General features: G+C 40.7%; 1 long non-coding RNA gene across 1 annotated transcript; it reads left to right on the top strand.

Moving 5' to 3' along the window:
- Window positions 1-456: 456 nt before the first annotated feature.
- Window positions 457-25,476, top strand: LOC130459931 (uncharacterized). Its single transcript, XR_008919672.1, has 3 exons — window positions 457-750; window positions 1,028-1,173; window positions 25,156-25,476. It is a non-coding gene; the product is annotated as an uncharacterized lncRNA (long non-coding RNA).
- The last annotated feature ends 202 nt before the right edge of the window (window positions 25,477-25,678 follow it).

Below are 25,678 nucleotides of genomic sequence, written 5' to 3'. Positions count from 1 at the left end.
CCCAATGTGTGGGTGATGAATAATGTTATTGACACTTTTGCAAGAATACTGAATGATGATCCAGATCAAAGTGTCAAGAGTAACTTAAAGTTCCATTTCTCTACAATCCCTTTCGTAAGTTTTAATATCACTAAAAATTCATTTTTTCGTACTTCTTCAGTTATTTTTATTATATAAGATATATTTAATTTTTTTTTTTCGGTGCAGAATATACTCTCACTAGAGGAAAAACCTTATAAGTTGCTCATCAAAAGTTGCCCTTATACAACAAGAGCAACTTATAATGGTTACCAAAAAAAAAAATTAAAAGCTGACCTTATCTAACAAGAGCATCTTTTGATGACAAAAAGTAAAAAAAATAAAAATAAAAAGTAAATCTTTACTACTGAAACCAGATTTCCCCCCCCCCCCCCACTAGTAGATTAGTGATGAATTGTCGCACCTGATCTGCCGCATTATTTCACTTACGCTGCAATTTACAATTTGTTTGCCACAATTAAATTAAAAAAATGCAGCAAATCTATTATTTCAGAAAAAAATAATCATTAATTCATTTACCACCCTCCCCATGCCAGCGCTGAATCTCAAAAACCTACTCTTTATCTCCCAAGCTCGCCATATGCCGCTGCCAAAGAAGACAACCGGCGAGAATCCGATGTTGCTGCACCTCTAAGTCACGTACACCGTTGTTTCATTCTTCTCTTTAATCGTGGTTGCTTCTCCTCCTTTCTACTGTTTTGAGATGAAAAGGTAACAATCTCCCTCTCAACTATCAAGGTTAGGTTTTTTAATGAATTACGTTTTAGATCAAAGTACTTCTTAATTTTGGAAACAACCTGATGAATTACTGTTTTCCCTTCAAATGTAGTTGTTTTTTTGGGATAAATTGGTTAGCTTTCGTTTAGTTTTCGTCCATTTTACACCATTTTCTCTATCCTCAAATTGGGTTCTCTTATTTTATTTTATTTTAAAGAGGGAACGATCTACTAATCTAGGGTTTCATTTTTTATCTGTCATTCCGAATTAGGGATTTGAGGATGCTTGATTACCAGGATTTCATCGGCAAACTCTACAATTAGATTTTGGGGTGGGTCGAGATTGATTTTTTTTGCTGATTCTACTACTCTTGAAGGAAATTCTACTGTTGTTCCTCTGCTGGATGTGTTGCCATCGGTATCTTCTCTTCTTTCTTCTTTAAGAATTACATAGTTTTTAGTGTTAATTGAAATTGGATTTGCTGAATGTTTGAAGTTTTTATTAATCTGTGATTAGTGAAAAGTAGTATGTGGAGCATAGTGGCTGGTTTTATTTTCATTGAATAACATGTAAAACTTCTATTTGAGTTGTTGTAGGATGCTAAAAGTTGGTGTGTCTAGACACCTACTTTTGTCCCCATTCCCGAAAGGGAAGGTTCGATGATGAAAACATAAATCTCCACTTGACAACGCATCTCCTATAAAATAAACGAATCTCAATTCCCCTTTTCATTTCACCTGAAACCTGCTATTTATAGAAACCTGCTATTTATGGAAACCTGCTAAAAATAGTAAACTGCCGTAAAGGGTAGCTTCTAAAAGTGGCGAGTAATAAAAGATAGAAACCTGTCAGAATTAGGTGTTGCACTCCAACATAAATCCTAAATGAGATAGAAAACTGCGAGAATCCTATTCCTAATATGATTCGGAAATAAGAGTTACGTATTAATTAAAATCCTAACGAGCCTAGAGTTCGTAACGGGCCCAGACGCATTCCGTCATGAAATTGATACGCACTAAAAGACTCGATTAAAGTCTCAAACACTACGGATTTCAGGAATCCGAATCTGACTAAGAAAACAGCCCAGACCCTATTTTCAACGCCTGGCTCTGGGCCGAAATCTTCGGCGCCCAGGCCTGGGCGCTGAAAATACCTGGGTACGTGTTTTTTCCTAATTCTTTGTGGATTAGAACTCTGCAATTCTATCTTTCCACAAACTCTTCCCTATAAATACAGTCCCAAATTCGACGTGAAAAGGACACACACACAATTATATTCTAAGAATTGACTCCAACCCTTAGCCTAAGCCTCACGCTGCGAAATTGTTCACGCGTTCTGTCGCAATCAATCCATAAATCGAACAGAACGTATCCTGTCCCATAATTTGAGATTCGTTAAATAAAAAGGAGAAATAGAAAAGTCAAAGTGGTTAGTTTTCTGAGAACCGTGACGCACCTCTCAAGGGTGCGTCGTAATGTGTCCCTTTTCGATGATTTAACTGCTTTCCTCGCCCTTTTTATGAACTGTTAAACTAACTAAATCTGATTGTTCTATCACGCCTAACAAATATAATATTTTTGGGAAATTGGATTATCATGCTAGGTCCCGTAATGCTATCTAAATCAGATAATCGCGATCGATTTAGTATTATATGTTGCATATTGCTAAAATCAACTCAGATTAGTTTAATAGTTAACGCATGTCCCTTCAATTATTTATGCTGAGCTAGTAAGGATATCCTGCCTCTGGAGTTATCGACGAGCGAAGTACTCCTCTCGGTAGTTACAGTCCCCCGAACCCTCAATCTCTACCTTGCGGGTGTATGTTGAGAGATCCCCACACCAGGGATCACAAGGGAACCTACGACCGTCGTGGTCAAACATAATTGCACTCCCTTTATGTCACGATAACCGGGTTTTGTCAGTTTTTCTCATCGTTGTTAAAAACTGAATGGCGACTCCTATATTACTAGTCAATTGGGTGTAAACTCACAGGAAATCCAATTACACTTGATTGAATAAAAAAGAATCATCACACCCACGAGGGACGAGGTCACGCATTAGCCTCGCGCTTTTTCGACCCCCTCACAGTGGCGACTCCACTGGGGATAGTGAAGGAAATACTCGTGCTTGTAGGTAATCAAAATAGCCGAAGGGTGAAACGATCCTACCCCGCGTTTATTTCCCCATCAAGTTGGGACGACCTGAAAATCAGCATATTAATGTGAACGGGCAGAACAGCATAACGAATCTCGGCTCCCTCGGGAGTTGGGACTAAGGATACCTTTTTTCGCCAATAGGGGGTGCATACGCCGCGCATGTTGCCCACTCGGTACTTGTGCAGGTAGTACACCTATCCCGAACCCAAACGCTCGCTCATTAGGTCCCTCTCGCCTGCATGCCCCCTTGGCTTGCACTTGCGGGCTAGCCTCTTGAGCGAAATTCGTCTGTTGAAGACACTACCTCGACCGGGGCATGTGTTGGATCTACGATAGAAGCGGTACCAAGCCAGGCGCAAATAACTACCCATAGAAGCCTATCATAAACTACATGAAATCTTATTATCGCCTCATGATGAATGTTAGTTATGTGTAACGAAATATGTGATTGTGTGTGACAAACTATCCTAGAAAACCAACGACCTTAAAAATTGCCCAAAACATTCATAGACTAATTTGCCAAAGAGTTATACCGAAATACGTGTTCCGCAAGCCCGAACGATCGCCACAAAAATAAGCGACGCTCGGGATGGCCTGTAACGAATCCCACAAACGCTGCACAACGCGTAAAGGACGTTATTAGGCAAGCACGCAAATCGAAGTCGCATAAACGAAAGTAGACGTAAACAGAAAACGAGAATCAGCCAGGGACGCATTTTCAACGCCCCTGGCTGGGCGCCAGAATTTCTCACGCCCCTCGCTGGGCGCTGAAGTTGCTGCTTGGCCTTCTGGTCAGGCGCAACAGCCTCGGTGCCCGCGCAAAAGGAAAATACGTAGCACAAAAAAATGTTCGTAAAAAGAATTGCTACGAGGGCGTAAGAAAAGCACTCGATTTCAAAAGCGACTCGTAAAAAAGTTAATAACTCTTTGCGTCGTTGTTAGGCCTCCTACGACGACAATGCTCGGCACTAAAAACCGAACATGCTAACAATTATGAATGTCACACGGGCAAGTGTTTCGAAAATCTAAAGAATGACCAAAAGAAAAAAAACTAAAAAGTGTACCAACAAAAGAAAGAGTGAAAAACCAATAGAGAGAGTCGAAGTCTAGACTAAGTAATGCTTGAAACTTTGGGGACCTAAACTTTAGCTTATCTTATGCCTAGGACTGGTCCTACCACTTGGTGCCGATCAGGGAATCAACGGTTAGTGCGTCTCGAAGATACATCGCCAACATCAGGTTTAGTAACTCCAAGCTCCGTCCGTCATCCCTCATTTCAAGGATCTCCGCTTCCCCAACCTCGATTCGCACATTCAAACATGTCCATCGAAGATTTGCAAGAGCAGATGGCTCAAATGACCCGACTCATGGGCCAACTGAAAATGGAAAATGAAGCTTTAGCGGCTGCGCAAGCCAAAAATGACCTCGATAACGAGAAGAGGATTGAAAAAATGGTCCTACAGCAAACCATGGGGAGCATATACTTCTCCCTCGATCCTGAACCTTTTCCTGGCAAACTACCAGAAAAGTTCAGTTCATCTGACTTACCAAAGTTCAAGGCCACGGACAACCCCCATGATCATCTACTGAGCTTTGTGATTGCCATGAACTTGAAAGGCGTGGACAAGTCCATGTATTTACCTGCCTTTCCTTTGTCCTTGGAACCTGTGCCACTCAAATGGTACTATCACCAGGACCCTAAGCTCTTCCCCACTTGGGAAGACTTTGTCAATGTCTTCATCAAGCAATACTCGTCGAACATGGATTTCCAAGTCACCATGCGCGAGCTGGAAGTTCTCTTCCAAAAGAAAAATGAGGGTTTCACGACCTACTTTGCTAGATGGAGGGACCAGGCGGCCCAGCTAATCAATAGGCCTCCCGAAACAGAATTGGTCCAAAAATTCATTGACAACCTGGACCCGGCTTACAGACAACACCTTAGGTACCTGGGACTTGACACTTTCAAAAGAGTTTATGATGTGGGAATAAAGATCGAGGACGACCTCGCCAAAACCATACAAAGCAAACCCACATATAAAAACAACACCTATAATCGGGGTAACACATCCCAAGCCCAAGAAGTCCATGCTGTAGAAGACTCCCGCCCGAAGAAGCCCTGGAAGATGGGTCCGAGACCGAAAGTTTGCCCCACTCGGGTCGACTTTGGTACAAGCCTTTGAAAGATTAACCAATTAAGGAAAGTTGAGACTTATAGGCCCCACCCGTGACCCTCCTGTCAAGGGCAAATATTAGGTCGAAGGTACTTACTGCAAATTCCATCAAGGAAATGGGCATGACACTGAAAACTGCTGGAATCTAAAACATACGATCCAGGACATGATAGAGGATGAAGTGATACCTCTCCCTAACGTTGGCAAACCCAACAACAACAAGAGCCCACTCGGCTCTTGTCACATCTCTCTCGACCAACCAGAGAACTTCGACCCCACAGTGTACATCACGCCTCAAGGCGCACCACTCGCTGTGGTCCCTATGGATCGAATCGAGAGAGAAGTGTGCGGTGTGTGGGATGATGATGCTGAAGATATTTACCTATCTCAAGTGTCGGGCCAGGACCTCTTCACTGAAACTTGGCCCGGGTATGCTCTCATTGACACCACCCCTCAGGAGCCCGAGGTCGATAACCTCACCCGATCCGGAAGAATATACCAACCGGATATTCACCCACCTCCTACAGACGACATCCCAATTAGGCAAACTCCTGAGAATGGACGGCACGCCACCGTCGCAGAAGTCATTGAAAATCCTCTCTTGAAACAACTAAAAAGAACCAAGGCTGAGATTACCATCTGGGATCTCATGTGTACTTCTAAGGAACATCGCGAAAAGCTTATTCGCTCACTTGACCTCATCTCAGTACCTACAGATATCACACCTGACTCATTGGTCAGCCATGTCACGAGAGATGCCTGAGAAAAGGCCATAGTTTTCACTGATAAAGACTTACCCAAAGAGGGGGGTGCTCACAATAAAGCCCTTTATCTAGTGGTTGGATGCAAAGGACAAAACATCCACCTAGCGCTCGTAGATAATGATTCGGCGGTTAATGTCTGCCCATTGCGAACCGCCCATTGCTTGGGGCTAGGAAACGATGACTTCCAAACCTCCACGCAAGGGGTACGAGCTTATGACAACTCCCGAAGGCCTGTATTGGGAAAAATCAACCTCACCATACAAACAGGGCCTGTGGCACGCACCACGGAGTTTCAAATAATCGACATTAAGCCCACTTTCAACCTCCTCTTGGGGCGACCTTGGCTCCATGACTTAGGAGGTGTGGCTTCTACCCTGCACCAAATGGTTAAACTTAACCATAACGGGGTAATACTAGAAATCCGCGCCCCTCCTCTCGACATCAATTGTACTATGGTTGGAACGGCCAAAACTGCAAACGACCTTTATGGGTTTCAAATGGAAGAAGCAATCTAGTTCATTAAAGACTATGATCCAGCATTCCTAGACCCGCATGCATCCCGGGTCATCCCTAGAATGCTGCTAGCTCAAGGTTATTTCCCAGAAACCCCATTGGGCATAAGGAAGAAGGAATGCACATTCCATCCTTTCCCCAACAAATCTACTCCCTTTGGCTTAGGCTATGAACCAACGGAGGAAGATATAGCTGACCGTCTGTCTGGGCTACGCCTTAACAAAGCCAAACAAACCACCCTCCTTCCCCCGTATCAAAGGACCCTTAACGGGATGTTCGTTCGGGAAGGAGAAGAACACCCATGCTGTGATTTCCCTGAACCCTTCGTTCAGGATGGCTTGCTAAAACCCGGATTTGAAATTTTCCATGACTGCCACACCTTGGATGAGGCACCCCACCTCACCAAGACTAAAACAGCTGAAATATTGGACAACCTGGCTCTATGGACATTGTTTAACGAATCGAGGCCTATGGAGAACGAGACTGCGATGACTACCCTAGCTTTACAAGATGAAGGTTTCGATCCAACCCGGTTAATCTCTCCTGCATCAACACTAGAAGAGATCGAGAACGGATGGGTGAAGACATATCAGTGGGTCAATGCAAAAGGAATGGAATTCAAGATGAGTACCGGTGAAGGACCGAAGTTTTATGAGACTAAACCCCAGGCTTGAGCCACATAGAGCACCATTAGTAAAAAGCGCCTAGTAGTTCTTTAGATTGGTAGAGAAAATATAATAGAGACTTTAGATGGTCCTAAGGCCCCTTAGAATATAGGTCAGTTTTATTTCAGTGTGTTTTCTTTACTTTCCGAATCAATAAAGGCGTAATATTTCTCCTAAAAAAAATCTTTTATTCTAACACTAAATAAAGCACCAAATGTACTTGCAAAAAACAAAAATAAAGAGGCGGCCCACTCTAGGCCCAACAAACAAAGCCCACTCGGTTTTGAAATAGTGCCATGGGAGCCAATTTCCGAAACCCACAAACCGCACCATCCCATTCACATCCCCAAAACATAAAAGTCAACCAGTGCAACCATAAAAATCAACCCACACAACCCAAAGAAATCAAAGGAAACCAAAATCCAAAACAAAAGCAAATGTTGCTTAAAAGGGGAATTAATAAAATATAACCCCCACCAATCCTTCAAAAACGACACGAACCTCAACCCACCTCTAAAGCCTACACAAAGATCTTCATAACTTCCGCACCCTAACTCCATTTTCAAAACTGTTTCTAGTCACGAATAGAAAAAATTAATCCGGACAAAAATGCATTTCACGCTAACAGTCAAAAAAGCCTCCAAAATAGCCTCAAAATTGACTTTAAATACGAGCAAAAAATCAAGGCACAAAAAAGGAAATAAATGCAAGAACATGTGAAGCAAAGCGTCAAAAATTGACCGCCCAAGTCATTTTCAGCGCCCAGGGTTGGGCGCCGAAATCTTTGACGCCCCAGCCTGGGCGTTGAAACTCTCTGCCTGCCAAAAATTTTCTTTCCAGAAGTGCTCGTCATTTTATCCGCACACAACGGAAAAATAACGAACACTTGGGGGGTACAGTACGTATCCAAATAGGCTTACCAAGAATATAGCCATACAAATTAGTCGAATTTCGAATTTCATATTTTACGCGACTTATGGCAAAAAAAAAAGGGCAGATGAAAATAATGATAATACTTCACTAATTTGACCGATTAAGTAATATGCTTCCACCTCAGGGCATATCTACCGAAATCCGGCATACTAGAACTTATTCTAGAACTACGCGCGACCTGATTCTGACAAGATACGTAGGCAATCCTTACCAAGGATTCGGTCCAATAAAAAAAACACATATTCTTTGTGCAAAAGTGTTAGACATATAAAAACATAAAAAAAGAGGAGAAACAAAAATAAATGAAAATGAAAATACGCCTTTATTGAAAAAATAATAAGAAGGGAAACAAAGTGCTAAGAATAAAAACAAACACAACTGAAATAAATAGAGGGCACCTGCACCCTAGCAAGAACTACACTACTCTAGTTCTTCCGGATCATCAAATAAAGTCTTGTAGAGGGCAATGTTCGCAGGATCCACCCCCACAGTCTTCTGCGCTGCCCCAATATCAATCTCCATAAGAACCGGCTCCGGAACGCTAACTTCCAAAGATGCCAAGGCTTCAGAAACATTCTCAGTTATAGCCCGCTCAGCCTCAAGGGCACAGACAATGGTGGGAGAAAGATTATTATCATCAACTAGACTAGCCACTGTTTCTACAGGCGGCTGAGCCTTCCTAACCCATACATTGTTCCGGCGACGATCTCCGCGAGAGCTTGCATTTCTTTTAACAACAGCAGGCCCCTTCATGTTAGGCATCTTTTTAGGCCTGAATTTGGAACGGGGAGGAACTTCCTTTCGCTTTCGATCAGGATGAGCTTTCACAGTCTTAATACTATAGGTACGAGGTTTGGCAGAATCAGGACCCTCATACTTAACACGAATACGAGGTATCAAACCTCATCCGGCTCCCCATTACGAGCCTCGGCCCTCACATCTTTATCATCGGAGCTCATCCACAACTTGTAGTTTTCAGAAAGACCCACAAAGCCATTTGTAGCTACGGCCCAACGCGGGAGACCATCATAATACTTAGCCCATGCTAGAACCCGTGTTTGTGAAAAGGCCGCTACCTTAGGTGGTACCGTATCAGAAAAGGGGATAGTCTGCCTTAAACCATATTGACGCATGACTCGGTAAGGGAAAATATAAATGGGACGAGATAACCCCAACAAGGAAACATAAACCGATACATCAGAACCCCCTGTCATAGTAGTCAAACCCCACCATGGTATTACCCACTTAATAGAACAAATGCCGTAAGTAAAAAAGGAGGTCCATTCGGCCTCGTCCTGGCCTTGGTGCAAGTATTTTCGGTTACCCAAGGCTATAGGGCGATAATGTTTAGGATCGGCAGGAGCTTCCAAAAGTCTAAGCCGTTCCGCGAGCCAAATCTGCAAAAAACGGGCACGATAAAAAAAATAATAAAAGAAAACGGTTTCTGGTGCGCAGTTTCAACGCCCATGACCAGGCGCCGAAAATTCCAGCGCCCAGACCTGGGCGCTGAAACTCGTTGTGTACGCAAAAAAAGAGTGTATACGTGCGCAAGGAAAAATCGATTACCTGCAGTAATAGGGGGCTTCCCTTAAAATGTTCAGATTTGGCATCCTTCTTCAGCTCATCCGCACTCAGCAAAGTCTCGGCAACAACCAACGGCATAATAGAATAGCAACTTTCCATCTGGCTAATCAAGGGGATCAACCTTATGTCACCGAACACGCCATTGTTATTGGACAACAAATAGTGATTCAACAAGCAAAATACAAGGGCTCGAATATTCAATTTCTGTTCGGTCATATTCTTACTAGGCCTAAAGTGATGTTTTACAAGTTTTGCCAAGTTAACCTCGTCACCTACAACAATTTCAGCAAACATGTTATCATCTAGTCCTAGGAAAGCCCCTATGGTTGTTTTACCCTCTACAATAGTGCCAGGGGTAACAGGAGTAGCATTAGTAGGATAACCAAGGATCGCAGTAAATTCATCTGGCAAAGGACATATTTCGTTGCCCCGAAAGGCAAAAACATGATGATCGGAGTCCCAAAATGTAACACCCTGACAATTCTCTCTTTTCTAAAACAACATTTTGATATAAAACGTAGAGAATTATCAAGGCATTATCGCCCGTGTGAAAACGTAACGGCTTATTCAGAATTTTGCAGCGGAAAACATAAAACTAACTTTAGGTTTATAAATAATCGATTACATAGTTAATCCCAAAACCAATCAAAGAAAATAAGATCAACTAACAAGTTTAAAGTCCAATTAAACAAACCCAAGTTAACTTAGCAAATCAAAACTAAATACAAGCTCTCTATTCCCGATCCCAATGATGCAATATCTTCAAACCTGCAAATGGACAATGCTTATTGATCCTTAGAGACTGCTCACCAAAGATTGGGTCATCACAGGATCAATAAGGCATAGCCATGATCAACATGCACAAGCAAAAGCACGTAATCAGCAAAGCTGAGTACTACATACTAAATCAATAATAATCCTAACATGATTCTATTAAACGAACAATCCTAACATGGTACTAAATAAAACATAAGCAAGGATAATCAAGATATATTGACTTGAAGACTATACTTGACTGAACTAGACCTTTGTATCATTAACATTATTTTAATTGAAATAGTCAATGGACTGAGTTGTCTACTAGAAACTTCTTCTTCTTCACTAAGGAAGACGAGGTACGGGCGTGACTCCGTAAACCCCAATGACCTGCGATATCGAGGGACTTTTTAAATAAAAATAGAACCGGTGATCAATCCGGCCCCAGAAAAAGCCATAGGCTACCCATGACCCCAACTCCTGATTGTCCGTCACTTTAGACGTGCACAGTCTAAAGCTATTGCTACTCATTTTCACTTTACATGACTTAACTTTTAATACTTGGTTATGACTCATCAAACATAAATATTATATTCAACAAGTAAACACAACTTCTTTTATCTTTGAATTAAACCAGTGATCACAACATTCAACCAAGAGCCAATTCCAACTATTTTAATCCTTCCTTTATCCATATTTAAAAACCTTTATTAGGTATAAGGTTCAACTACCAAACAAGGTCCTCGGCCCTTATAAAGTAGTGAAAATCTAAAGAGGAACAACGATCAATAAAGACCTAAACCAATATTAAATAATATAAAGTTCCCCAAAACCAACATGCTTGCATCAATATTCCATGCTAACATGATTCAATTCTTATAAATAAAGTTCTATGCTCAACGCATTAATTCAACGACATTGAACATGAAATTCCAACATAAACAAGTTCATAAATACATTCATCATATTCTCAATACAACACACATCCAAGCACACAGGTATGTACGTACCTTGTGTAAACAAACTGATAGGCCACTTTAACGAATTCAAAAGTCGCCCACAAAGAATTATCCGCCTAAAAACAACCAATAAAATTCCCCAATCAATTTCCAACAATTTACAGCAATACTAAAGTATTCCAAATACATCCTAAACATATTTTGAACCATCCCCAATATCGAAACTTAACTAAATAACCTCCAGCATAATAACTATTAAACTAATGATCCCAAATCGTTCTAAACTCCAATAAAACATCCCTTTTAAAATTTCCAGCAATATAAAATTATTTCAAACGTCCACAAAACATAATCAACGTTCTTAAAATCATAAAAATAGTAGCTTTAATAATATATAATCATTCTATTATGATTTTAGAATATTAAAACCTTAAAAATCCATGCTTTAATAATTAAATTCCTTATTTCAATTCAATTACATAATCTGAAAATTAAATTTATTATTTAAACATAATATATAATATGAAAATATAATTTAATCATGATAACTTATAATTTACATTCAAGGAGCATGAATTAAATTAATAAAACTTCATTAAGACCCTAAATTAAACGTAGTTAATAAATCTGAAAATAATTAAATTAATTTCAACAACATATAATCTGAAATTTCATAACTTAATCATAAATTTAATTCAAGAGACATAAATTAAATTAATAAACTTAATTAAACATTTAAATAACTTAGGGTTTAAGAAAAACAACCAACTAAAGAGAAGAGAGTGGGCGGCCGGCGGTCCGGGGCACGGCGGCGCGGCAGCTGCTGGGTTGGTGGTTGCGACTGGTGGGCGGCGGTTGCTGTCGGCATAAACAGGGCACGAATGAGTGCCACGAACGAAATAGAAAAAGAAAGAGAACGAAAGACAAAAAGAGAAGGGAGGATGGGCGAACTACCGTGCAACGACGGCGACCTTTCGCGACGACGACGGCTGGCGGCGAGGGAGGCTCACGACTTGGCTGCGCGAAACTTAAACAAGAGGGAAGCAATGGTGAGGGAGGATGAAAAATCCAGAAAAAGAAAAGAAGGAGCACGAAGAGAGAGAGAAGGAGAAGGGGGATTACCGGCGGCTGGCGAGGGACGACGGTGGTCCGGCGTGGGTGGCTGGACGGCGGCGACAAGGAGAGCACTAAGGTGTGAGAGTTCACGTGAATTCTTGAAGAGGGTTTGAGGGTTTTCTGCTTTTCTTTTCACGTGAAGGAGAGGAGAGGATTGAGAGTTTTACATGAATTTGGAATATGGGTAAGGGATGTGGGTTTACTTATTTTGGGCTTTGCTAATTTGGGCTAGGATTAGAATTAAGTTTGGTATTTGAATTCAACACCGCTTAAGATTGTTTTCTAATTTCAATCGTGTTTTCGTAATTCAAATTCTTTTCAACATCAAATTCTAAAATTATTTTAATTTCATAAACCGTTGAAATATTTAAAAGTATAAAAATAAATATTCGTTAATTACATATTTATTTCTAAAATTCGTAAATTATATTTAAATATAATTAACAATACGTTAAAATATATTAATAAAATGTATAAAATTATGGGGGATTACACAAAATCTTAGGGCAGCATGCAGAAAGTTATAATCAATATTAATTTGTTGTAAGCCTAAAAGTGCCTCTAAGTTGTATTCTTTTAACAAAGCCTTTTCTGTGGGAGTAAGGGCCCGTAGCCAACGCCTAACAGTCCGTTGGAGTGAGAAAGTAGGGATCGACATGGCAAAAGCAATGAGTAATTAAAACACAGCAAAAAAGAGAGAAAGAAATTGAGAGTGGTGGAAAATAGGGACGTATCTAGCCCCTATATATAGCTGAACGCACCCAATGACATCCTGATCCCATTCGGAAACGTGTTAGGAAATCCGAAAGTCAAATATCACCAGGAAAAGACTTTCAGCGCCCACGACTGGGCGCCGAAATGTGTAACGCCTGGCCTTGGGCGCTGAAAATGCAGCCCAAGGCCCAGATTTCACAAAACGCGGAACAGGAAAGGACTTAAAACCGTGTTGCTAAACACGAGGCCCTATTGCAAGTAGGATCAAGCCCAAAGCACCTTTGGCTCCCAAATAAGCAAAAAATAAACATTAAAACTTGGTCGAAACTTAGACTTGTCTCAGAAAATGCTTATGTACACTTTTCAAAAACAAGTTAAATATCATGGTCATTCTTCGAAACACCAAAAATGTGTGTCGTTAAGTCGTTGGTTTTCCAAATAAAAAATGTTTGTCTGTCAAAGGATTAATCCGGGCCAAGCTAAAACCGGATGTCGCCTGAAAACTAAAGTCGCACTCCATGGCTTCGCTAAAGTAGCACACTACTATAAAAGGTCGCTCGCACATACGAGCATGACCCCAAACATGATTACAAGAGGCGAAAATCGACCGACGAGCCCCAATGCTTGGGGGCTCGCGAAAAAATATACTCCAACAAGGAGGGTACGATCAAAATCACATTCCCGGACTACGCCATACACCATCTCATGTTTGGATATCTAAAAAAAAGCAGGTTCGACCTCAGAGAAAGGTCGTCATTGACACTTGTGCATGGTCCTCTGATCAAAGACCAAGTAGTGGCAAAAATCGAGCCGTAAAAACTAGCTCAAAATCACGAAAGCAGGCGGTCGCAAGACAAAGGTCCATCTGAACACGTTGTCGGCCCACGTTCAGGTTACAACTAAATTCGAGCATCCCTCGAAAGAATTCGCTCTTGCAAGAATGAATAAAAAAAATTCTCAAAAGAAATCACAAAAGAACCAAAGAAATAGGAACTTGCCCATCTTCAGTTGGCAAGATCGGGTCACAAACCGCGCGAGTTCCCAAATCGAAAAAACGAATTCAGGGATGTCCACCCTTAGCGGACAGGGCTCGCCCACCTTCAGCGGGCGGGGTCTGCGTCACTAGCCGCGCAGGTCCTCAGTTTTCGAAAAAATAGAATCTTCAAAAAACAAAATGAAACAGGCTCCATCTTCAGCCGGCGGGGTCTACGGCGCAAACCACGTAGGTCCTTATTTTCAAAAAACACAAAACAAATTTCAAAATAGATTCGTCCACTTCTATCGGACGGGGTGTCCACCTTTAGCGGACAGGTTCGCCATCTTTAGCCGGCGGGGTCTACGTCACAAGTCGCGTAGGTCCTTATTTTCAAATATTCAAAAACAAGATTCGTCCACTTTTTCGGACGGGGCATCCACCCTTAGCGGACAGGCTCGCCATCTTTAGCCAGCGGGGTCTACGTCGCAAGTTGCGTAGGTCCTTAAGTCGCTGCAGCGATAACTTTTCTGGTTTTCCCTTTTCCAAAAAATTAAAAGGATTGGTTTTCCGTTTTTTCCAAAAAGAGCGATGTGCTGGATTTTCCTTCGTTTTACGTCCCATAAAAACAAGGGGGTTTTCTCGTTTAACTAGCCCTGAAAATGAGAATCTTTAAAAACATTTTTACCTCGTGATTGGGCTTGGCCAGACCCAATTACACTTTATAGCTTTGATTTCGAAAACATCTGTAGCTACTCCCAATGACAAAAGTGAGGGAGTTTCTACGCACCTTTAGATCCTTCCAATGACAAAGTGAAGAAGTTTCTATACTATCAGTTGACAAATCCCAATGACACGTGAGGGATATGTCGACATTTCAAGTGATGACCCTTAAGTCAAATGTTATCACTCGGGGGCTCGTGAGACCCTCGCCAAAACAGGTCACTATGGCTTGTGCGACGCACTCCGTCTAATACTTTGACCATCGTCAAGACTCAGTCAAAGTGGGGGCTAACTGTAGACACCTACTTTTGTCCCCATTCCCGAAAGGGAAGGTTCGATGATGAAAAAATAAATCTCCACTTGACAACGCATCTCCTATAAAATAAACGAATCTCAATTCCCCTTTTCATTTCACCCGAAACCTGCTATTTATAGAAACCTGCTATTTATGGAAACCTGCTAAAAATAGTAAATTGCCGTAAAGGGTAGCTTCTAAAAGTGGCGAGTCATAAAAGATAGAAACCTGTCAGAATTAGGTGTTGCACTCCAACATAAATCCTAAATGAGATAGAAAACTGCGAGAATCCTATTCCTAATATGATTCGGAAATAAGAGTTACGTATTAATTAAAATCCTAACGAGCCTAGAGTTCGTAACGGGCCCAGACGCATTCCGTCATGAAATTGATACGCACTAAAAGACTCGATTAAAGTCTCAAACACTACGGATTTCAGGAATCCGAATCTGACTAAGAAAACAGCCCAAACTCTATTTTCAACGCCTGGCTCTGGGCGCCGAAATCTTCGGCGCCCAGGCCTGGGCGCTGAAAATACCTGGGTACGTGTTTTTTCCTAATTCTTTGTGGATTAGAACTCTGCAATTCTATCTTTCCACAAACCCTTCCCTATAAATACAGTCCCAAATTCGACGTGAAAAGGACACACACACAATTATATTCTGAGTATTGACTCCAACCCTTAGCCTAAGCCTCACGCTGCGAAATTGTTCACGCGTTCTGTCGCAATCGATCCATAAATCGAACAGAACGTATCCTGTCCCATAATTTGAGATTCGTTAAATAAAAAGGAGAAATAGCAAAGTCAAAGTGGTTAGTTTTCTGAGAACCGTGACGCACCTCTCAAGGGTGCGTCGTAATGTGTCCCTTTTCGATGATTTAACTGCTTTCCTCGCCCTTTTTATGAACTGTTAAACTAACTAAATCTGATTGTTCTATCACGCCTAACAAATATAATATTTTTGGGAAATTGGATTATCATGCTAGGTCCCGTAATGCTATCTAAATCAGATAATCGCGATCGATTTAGTATTATATGTTGCATATTGCTAAAATCAACTCAGATTAGTTTAATAGTTAACGCATGTCCCTTCAATTATTTATGCTGAGCTAGTAAGGATATCCTGCCTCTGGAGTTATCGACGAGCGAAGTACTCCTCTCGGTAGTTACAGTCCCCTGAACCCTCAATCTCTACCTTGCGGGTGTATGTTGAGAGATCCCCACACCAGGGATCACAAGGGAACCTACGGCCGTCGTGGTCAAACATAATTGCACTCCCTTTATGTCACGATAACCGGGTTTTGTCAGTTTTTCTCATCGTTGTTAAAAACTGAATGGCGACTCCTATATTACTAGTCAATTGGGTGTAAACTCACCGGAAATTCAATTACACTTGATTGAATAAAAAAGAATCGTCACACCCACGAGGGACGAGGTCACGCATCAGCCTCGCGCTTTTTCGACCCCCTAACAGTGTGATTTGGTTTAGATCAACAACAGATTCTTGGTCTGTGTATGTTATGGATCGTTTCGTACCGTACATGTCGCGGTCTGTTCCTATGTTTGAGGAGCGGTTACGGCTGAGTCATGGAAGACTTGTTGGGCAAGGTCAAAGAGGTTAGCGAAGATCAAGCAAACAGTTGGAGGAGATCAAGGAATCAGTTGAGCAATTCAAGGAGCACTACTAGCACAACTCCCTCAACAAATGCCGCACCAAAGTCCTATATAAAGACCAACCTTCTACGATAATTGGGCACTTCCTATTTCGGATCTCATCATATTACCTCATTCCACTAATGACGGCCATTGTCGTATATTTACTCAATTCACAAGTACCTTCCTCGAGTATCCCAGTCCACCCGTATACTCCCTTTCAATTATGCCTTATTATTAGCCACATTTATATATACACGCGAATAAACAATGTACTTGTATTCAACAAGGCTTTTTATGCCAGTAACATAGTGGATTGGTGGACTCATTGCCACCCGCGGTTTTTATCCCTTTCGGGTTTTCCGCGTCACCATCTCTTGTCTCGTCTCTCTTTATTTTCTGCCCTTTATTTCCTGTCATTTATTTGCTATATTTAATCTAGTCGTCTATGTCCCAACCAAAGGTCGTCCATACGAAATTTGGCATAAACAGTTTGGCGCCGTCTGTGGGGAGATGGCTAGATTTATCTTCAAACACATATCCACAAATATCCTCTCAAACACAATATCCGACCCACTTGGGTTCACCAATAAAGTTGTCGCCAGGCTATGGATTGTTGCCATACTTTGTCGCCACCATGAGATGGAGCTACGTCAGGGCACATGTCGTCAACATGACAGGTGTCGTCGTCAGGGCACATGTCGTCAGCATGACAGGTGTCGTCGACGGGTCAGGTGTCGTCGACGGGTCAGGCGTCGTCGACGGTCAGGTGTCGTCGACGGTCAGGTGTCGTCGACGGGTCAGGTTTCGTCGACCGGTCAGGTGTCGTCGACGGGTCAGGTGTCGTCGACGGTCAGGTGTCGTCGACGGGTCAGGTGTCGTCGACGGTCAGGCGTCGTCGACGGGTCAGGTGTCGTCGCCAGGCTCGATTGGTCGATGGAATATGGAATGACGTCAGGGTACATGTCGTCGCCAGATCAGGTGTCGACATCAGCAGGTGTCATCGCTAGAAGTGACGCGTCTGAGTGGTCGAATTCAACCTAGATGATGCATATCGTGACAACAACGACACCAACGCTTGATGACATCGAAAATAGGTACTAATATTTATAATATTCAACTCTAATCGTTTGGCCTCGTTTTCGAATACGTGACAGGTTTCGGTCTAGACGTCACGGACCATCATGCAGATGTCACCACAAACAAGATACAATATGAGTTGTCTCGTACCTTGATAAGATCTCGAGACGATCTGACACTTGACGTCGCGAGAAGTATGGTATAAAACTCAACCCCAGTGATTTTAATTTAAACTAATATTGTTTCTAGTCCTCGTTGTCACTAAAACAGATGCGAACACGTGACGTCATCCACCAATGACATGACGTCAACATAGTTTCGTCCGACGTCACCTCCACATCAGTCGACGGCGTCTCTAAAAACGAAGGCGACAAATGGAGATTCAACAACAAATTGTCGGCAATACTAGATTTTGTGGCTAACTTCAGTCCAAGTATCAAATAGGAGAATTTGTAGTTGTCCTGAAGTCGCCACAGGGGAGCATATAGTATACTCTATCTCATTTAATTTTCATATAGTATACTTGATTTGCTTTTTATATAGTATACTTTGCTTGTTTTAAATTTCCAAAAGCACTTTGAAATATGTGCTATAAGTTGTTATCCTACTTTTTGTACTAACGTCGTTACCACTTGTCGTTTGATCATGTCGTGTCGCCAAGTATTGTCTTGTTTACAAGTATTGACGTGTCGCTTGGCTAGGTCATGAGTACATCAGGCGACCGACGTTAGAATGCAGGTGACAAGGTACTGTCTTGTCTACAGATACTGACGTGTCGCTTGGCAAGGTCGTGAGTAAAGTAGGCGACCAACGTTAGAAGTGTTACACGAGGTCACGACACGACATGAGGTCACGACGATACAACATGACGCCACGACAGCAGGACGCGACCATTCTGGTTACCCCTATGACGACAAGAAGTTTCTCGGCGTTAAACATGGTACGTAGAAGTGGTTATCGAACATCTTTATTTTAACAATATATTTCTTCGTAAGTTCGCCAACAGATCGTTGATTGATACATGAATATCAATGGGGGCTAAAGGTACGAACATACTTTCGAAGTGAGTTATCTTTTATTTATAATATACACGTATTGTCGCTGCCACGTACATCGCAGATCGTGAGGGTCATCAACACAATCGAATGGTATGAGTGACTCAATTCATTTATTAGTGACGTCAAAATTTTATAAACTAACACCTCATATCCTATTGAAATTTTCTCATATATCATCCGTGATAACTATTTTTCATTTACTAACGACATGCCGCGACTATACGCGTTAGTATGTATATTAATGACAACAGATTACCTTGATCATGACGGTATGCCCCGACGCCACGAGATGGCAATGACCGATGACACGACGCCACCAGACTACCGAGAAAGCTAAGGAAATCGGAATGTCGAATAATCATCATCAATGACCATGATGACACATGAGTAACTTCTAAACTATTTTTCACACACTTTCTCATTTCAATTCATTCATTGTTGTTCTCTTGTATTAATATGTCTCGTATTCAACGTTCATCAAGTTAACTAATAAATCTTTACATCGCACCATGAATGTCTCAATTGTTCTAATGACTAATCGTTTTATCAAATCATTTTGAGGTAATTTGAGTCAACAGGACGTTTAGAGGTTGCATCATGCTGACACGCATATAAGACGTCAACTACAAACAAACATCATCACATATGTGGCTGACTTCAGTCACAACATCTTCCCAAAGTCGCCACAAGGGGGCAAGATAACTTTGACATCAGGTATGAGGTTATTAACGTTGGGGGCTCAACCACTATAACATATCGAAGTGGCGAATAAAGCAAACTTACAGGGTTCCTTAAAGACCATAAGCTATAGGACGTCATCGATTAACAAGAAAGGTAATTTATAAAGAGTTCACATGTATTTTAATTTACGACATATTGTTATGTACGTTTGTCAAATGGTTTTACTAAAGACGTCAAGAAAAAGTCCACTTAAGACAGTATAAGGAATTCACATTAACCATATGTTCTTTCTTGTGCCACATTTCGAGGATCAACCAATAAGTCGACCAACGTTGGACTGGACAACGTCAAGACCAGCGATGCGTCAATCTCATTCAACATGACGGGGCAACACCAGATGTGACGGCGGCGGCATAAGCGATAACAATGATCTCAGGAACGAAAACAAGATCGACGACGAGAAATGTCACGATATCAGGACACAATGATGTTGATTGTAGAGTCGTCATCGAGGGACATTTTGCTACACGACGTAATTCCGTTACATGAGCCCATATTAAGTAATATCTAACACTTACTTCGTGCGTTAATTAATTTATTACATTTTTTGCTACACTGCGATTAAAGTTCAATTTCAGTTTTTGTTATTTGTCGCATTGAATATATCTTTCCAAACGGAATTATATTATATTAATGTTTCATCTTATTCATTTGAAAATCAACGCTAACATCGCATCAAGCGAACGTCCACCTCTACCTTTTCTATTCTCTATAGATCACTTGTTGACGATATCACCAACGACAACAGCAACGAACGACATCATCAGAAGACGACATCAACGAACGACGCTATCAACTACAAGCGACGACGTCTCCATGGTCATAACCCTTAAACTTATTGGATCCCAACGACGACGTGTCGCCTCTAAGCGCGACCACTACAGACGACGCAGGTACTATTTATGTGCACATAACTTCGTTCTTTGAGTACCTTACAAGTGACATTTATTACACAACGAACAATAGAGATAGCATAAACAACATTTTAAGCTAACAACGTGTATGCACCCCCGACACTCGTCCAAACGGCTAACCAATCGCCAAATATAAAATAGCAAACTCACGTCTTTCCTCCTCAACACTGACGACAAACGAAGCCAGCCCAGAATGCTCGAAACCTACTTAAACTACTCTTCTGAAAATCCCATAGGCTAAACTCTTCTGCCATAGACTGCGCCATCAAAACATCTTACCCCTTGTCCTCATGTTATAGGAAACCTCATAAACCTTCGACTCTTCTTGACATTCGTCATAAGGTTACTTCGACCCACCCACTTCATTCACCTGTAACTTCAACTTAGTCGCCTGCTACCTACCCTCACATGGCATTACATCTGATTAAAATGATTCGGCCTTGTGCCCACTCGACGCAACTTCCATCTCTAAATTCTTCGCATGACTACGAACAAACGAAGAGGCTTATATCGCCTGCATACGATGAATGTCACACAACGGCGACAATAGAGGAACGCTTGTAAACATCAAACGACCGACTAAGATACAAAAATTGGCCATGACGCCTGTAAACGTCAAACGACGTACTAAGTTACGACAGTTGGCCATGACATTTGTAAACATCAGACGACAGACTAAGATACAACAGTTGGTCATGACGCCTGTAAACACCAGACGACAGACTAAGATACAACAGTTAGTCATGACGCCTGTAAATATCAAAAGACAGACGAAGATACAAAAGTTGGCCATGACGCCGGATAACTAACTAACGGCTATGTCTTAACATGTTTTCGCAAAGTTTTGTAAGAATTACATTATGTCGTCTTACGCTTGTTGAGAGAAACGATTCTTTCACAAGATGTCGGGTTGACATCTAATTAAGCTGAAGACACCGATATACGCATGACGACGTCAATTGTTGTCAGAAATCATGGGTAACACCAAGTGGCGACGTCATTGATCAAGGTTAAGTACGGAAGACGATGGACAAGTCAAAGATAGTGACAGATTAGCATCGACAGCAAATGAACGTGGTGACAGACTTTGAAGATTATTTTCCTAACTTCCGGCTCGCTACAGTTAGGAAAATGGGGGCTATTGTTATGGATCGTTTCGTACCGTACATGTCGCGGTCTGTTCCTATGTTTGAGGAGCGGTTACGGCTGAGTCGTGGAAGACTTGTTGGGCAAGGTCAAAGAGGTTAGCGAAGATCAAGCAAACAGTTGGAGGAGATCAAGGAATCAGTTGAGCAATTCAAGGAGCACTACTAGCACAACTCCCTCAACAAATGCCGCACCAAAGTCCTATATAAAGACCAACCTTCTACGATAATTGGGCACTTCCTATTTCGGATCTCATCATATTACCTCATTCCACTAATGACGGCCATTGTCGTATATTTACTCAATTCACAAGTACCTTCCTCGAGTATCCCAGTCCACCCGTATACTCCCTTTCACTTATGCCTTATTATTAGCCACATTTATATATACACGCGAATAAACAATGTACTTGTATTCAACAAGGCTTTTTATGCCAGTAACATAGTGGATTGGTGGACTCATTGCCACCCGCGGTTTTTATCCCTTTCGGGTTTTCCGCGTCACCATCTCTTGTCTCGTCTCTCTTTATTTTCTGCCCTTTATTTCCTGTCATTTATTTGCTATATTTAATCTAGTCGTCTATGTCCCAACCAAAGGTCGTCCATACGAAATTTGGCATAAACAGTGTAGAATCTTAGGATTAGGCTCTTGTTTCAGGCTGGTTGTGCTTGCTATTGTCAGGTTCTGGCTGGGATAATTTGTAGATCGAATAGGCAGATTCTGGTGAGTTATTGTCCTGGCTATAGTTAACTCGTTCTGCTGATGGTTACTGTGAATCCTCAATGTTGTTAGAATCGCGATCCGGATCGTAGGAGATCCGGATTTCAAAACGATCTGGGTCGTGGTCAGGATCGCAATTGGAGCAGGATCGGAGTGGAATCGTTTAGAATCGTGTAGGATCGAGTAGGATCGGTAGGATCGCGATCCTACACCCGATCCTAACGATCCCCGTTATAACAGAAGGAAGAACCTTCAAAGTCCAAAAGTTTGAGAAAAAACTTAGATTAAGACAATATGTATTCAAATTAACACCTTACCTGGTTTCATAATGCTAATTCGACCAAAAACCCTTAATTAATTACATGAAATTGCTTCAAATTGAACCCTATAAGGCCCAATTTTGATTTAAAAAAACCCTGAATTTCGGGTGAGAGAAAATAGTAAGTTTTTGGTCATATAAAATATGATTGGTGATAGAGATTTCTGGAGATTAATCATGGTCTTTGTCGCCGATAATATCAGCTCCGGCAACGATCGACCCTCAACGGTAATTCTTTTAAGTTGCCCAAAAGCTTTCTTTGAGGTTCGTCTTCTGTTTCTTCATACGAGTGTTAGCAGGTACTCCCTCCGTCCCGGAATACTTGACCTATTTTTCTTATTGGGCCGTCCCTTAATACTTGACCTGTTTCTAAAAATGGAAATATTCTAACAATATTATATTATTTCTCACTCCACCCCTATTAACCCACCTACTCCATACAAAAAATAATTAAAAATTCAACCCCTACTCTCCCCCAACCCCACCTCTTAACCCACCTCCCACTAACTACATTAAAATAATACCCCACTATCAACTACTACCTATTAAATTAAATAAGTTAATTCAAGTCCCTTAAACTCTGTGCCGGTCAAACTGGGTCGAGTATTCCGGGACGGAGGGAGTATTAATGAGTAATGATATTTAGAGAACATAGTGGAGTGCTTTTTGTCTACTGAATACAGTACTTTATTAAATTTTGAAAAAAGAAAAAGTTAAAATAAGCTAATCTGATACTCGTTACAGCTATGCACCCTGCACGCTTTTATTTCTCAAAAAAAGGATTCATATTTCACGTAACTTTTAACAAGTGTGAGGTTATAGTGCAATACAGCTAATGCTACTACAAATTACTCTAGTAAAAGTAAACATTTCTCACAAAAGGTAGAAGATTAAAAAAAAACACATTAAAAATACTAGTGGGTCATAGCTTATCGTTTGTAAAAAACTAACGGTAGAAACTAGTAAGTACGGATTAGTAACTACTACTAGAAAGCTTTCTAAAATAACTCTAATTTGGAAAATTTATTTATTTTAGCATTTATTATACTTAAAATAAGTGTAACTTAGTCATGTTATATAATTCTAATTACTCTTGTTATCGAAGTCACAGGATCTTACGATCCTACAATTCGATTCTACCGATCCGATCCTACTCTCCTGACCGATCCAAAGTGGGATCCCGATCCTGACAACCTTGACTGTGATGGCAGGGGGGTTGATTTTATAGGCTGGTTGTTTATTAGTATGCTTGCTATAATGCTACCTCAACTCAGTCATTGGTTATTCTTGCTTGTTTTTATGTTGTGATGCATTTTTCTTTTGATTGCAGTTGTGATGTTGTAGACTACTTGAACTAATATTATTTAGAATTGATTTAGCTTAATTGATTTAGAATTGACCAAGTAATGTTATGTTGTTTTGCTATTTGTGATGTACATAAAATAGCTTATTTATGATGTATTATTACGCTAGAAATGAGTTAAAAAAACTATTCGCCTATAATTGGCATGAACCGTCGAAAATGCCATTTTGGACCAAATATGACCTATATCGTCCCAAATGAGCCTTATGTGTGCATAAAGAACTTGAAATGAGTCTTATAAACATATAACTAATCATATGAATCATGAAAAAGATTTAGAAAGTGTCCTTAGGTTCATTTGTTAGTTGTTGCCTAGTTGGGATCGAAAATGCCATTTTTGGCCAAAAATGACCTATATCGACCCAAATGACCCATAGACGTTCATAAATATCATGAAATGAGTCTTATAATCATATAACTAATCATATGAATAATGAAAAACGTTTAGACTACCGAAATAGGTTCGTTTGTTGGTAGTTGGGATCGAAAATGCCATTTTTTTGCTATAAATGACCTATATCGACCCAAATGACCCTTAGGCGTGCATAACGAAGTTGAAATGAGTCTTATAATAATATAATTAATCAGAAGAATCATGAAAAACATTTAGAATATGGATATAGGTTTGTTTGTTGGTAATTGGGAACGAAAATGTCATTTTGACCATAAATGACCTATATCGACCCAAATGAACCATAGGCGTGCATAACGAACTTGAAATGAGTCTTATAATCATATAACTAATCATCTAAATCATGAAAAAGGTTTAGAATGTGGATATACGTTGGTTTGTTGGTAGTTGGGATCGAAAATGCCATTTTTGGCCATAAATGACCTATATCGATCCAAATGACCAATAGGCATGCATAACGAACTTGAAATGAGTCTTATAATAATCTGACTAATCTTATAAATCATGAAAAAGGGTTAGAATGTGGAAAGAGGTTCGTTTGTTGGTAGTTGGGTTCAAAAATGTCATTTTTGGCCAATATAATTTTTTTCTCGACCAATATAATTTTTGTTTTCGCATATGAAACTTAATTTAATTTATTGGTTTGCATGTACGGTGTTCTTTTGAAGGTTTTTTAAACTCCAAGGGAGAGGCCCTTTACCAAAAAGGAGTTGGATGAAGTTCGAGACAAGTGGGCTACTTACTTCAACGATTGTGAACTACCCTCACTGTAATAAATAGAGAAGGCTTGTAGTTATTCGTGACTCATACATTACTTTGTTATTTATCGATTTAATTAATTACATTTGAATTAATTCGGTAATATTATTGGAAATTTGAAATTTATATCATTTTTGAGAATGTCAAGCTGATGTTTGATGAAACAGAAATTATATTGCAAAATCAGATATTATATTGCAAAATATTAGGAATTATATTGCAGATTTTTTTTTTTTAAAAAAAAAAACACACTTAAAAGTTGCCCTTGTTTGCAACAAGAGCAACTTATGTGCAGCTTATAAGGTGCCCTTGTTTGCAACCGTATGGTGGATCACAGGATAGTCAAGCAACCGAGGACAAACGCTTAGAAAATTTTATTTTAAGTGTACGCCATGAGTATGTAACTGCTGGTGTGAAGTCTTTGAAGGAATT

Source organism: Spinacia oleracea, chromosome 4 (assembly GCF_020520425.1).
Source record: "Spinacia oleracea cultivar Varoflay chromosome 4, BTI_SOV_V1, whole genome shotgun sequence".
NCBI classification, from domain to species: domain Eukaryota; kingdom Viridiplantae; phylum Streptophyta; class Magnoliopsida; order Caryophyllales; family Amaranthaceae; genus Spinacia; species Spinacia oleracea.
This window is presented reverse-complemented; position numbering and strand designations above follow the sequence as displayed.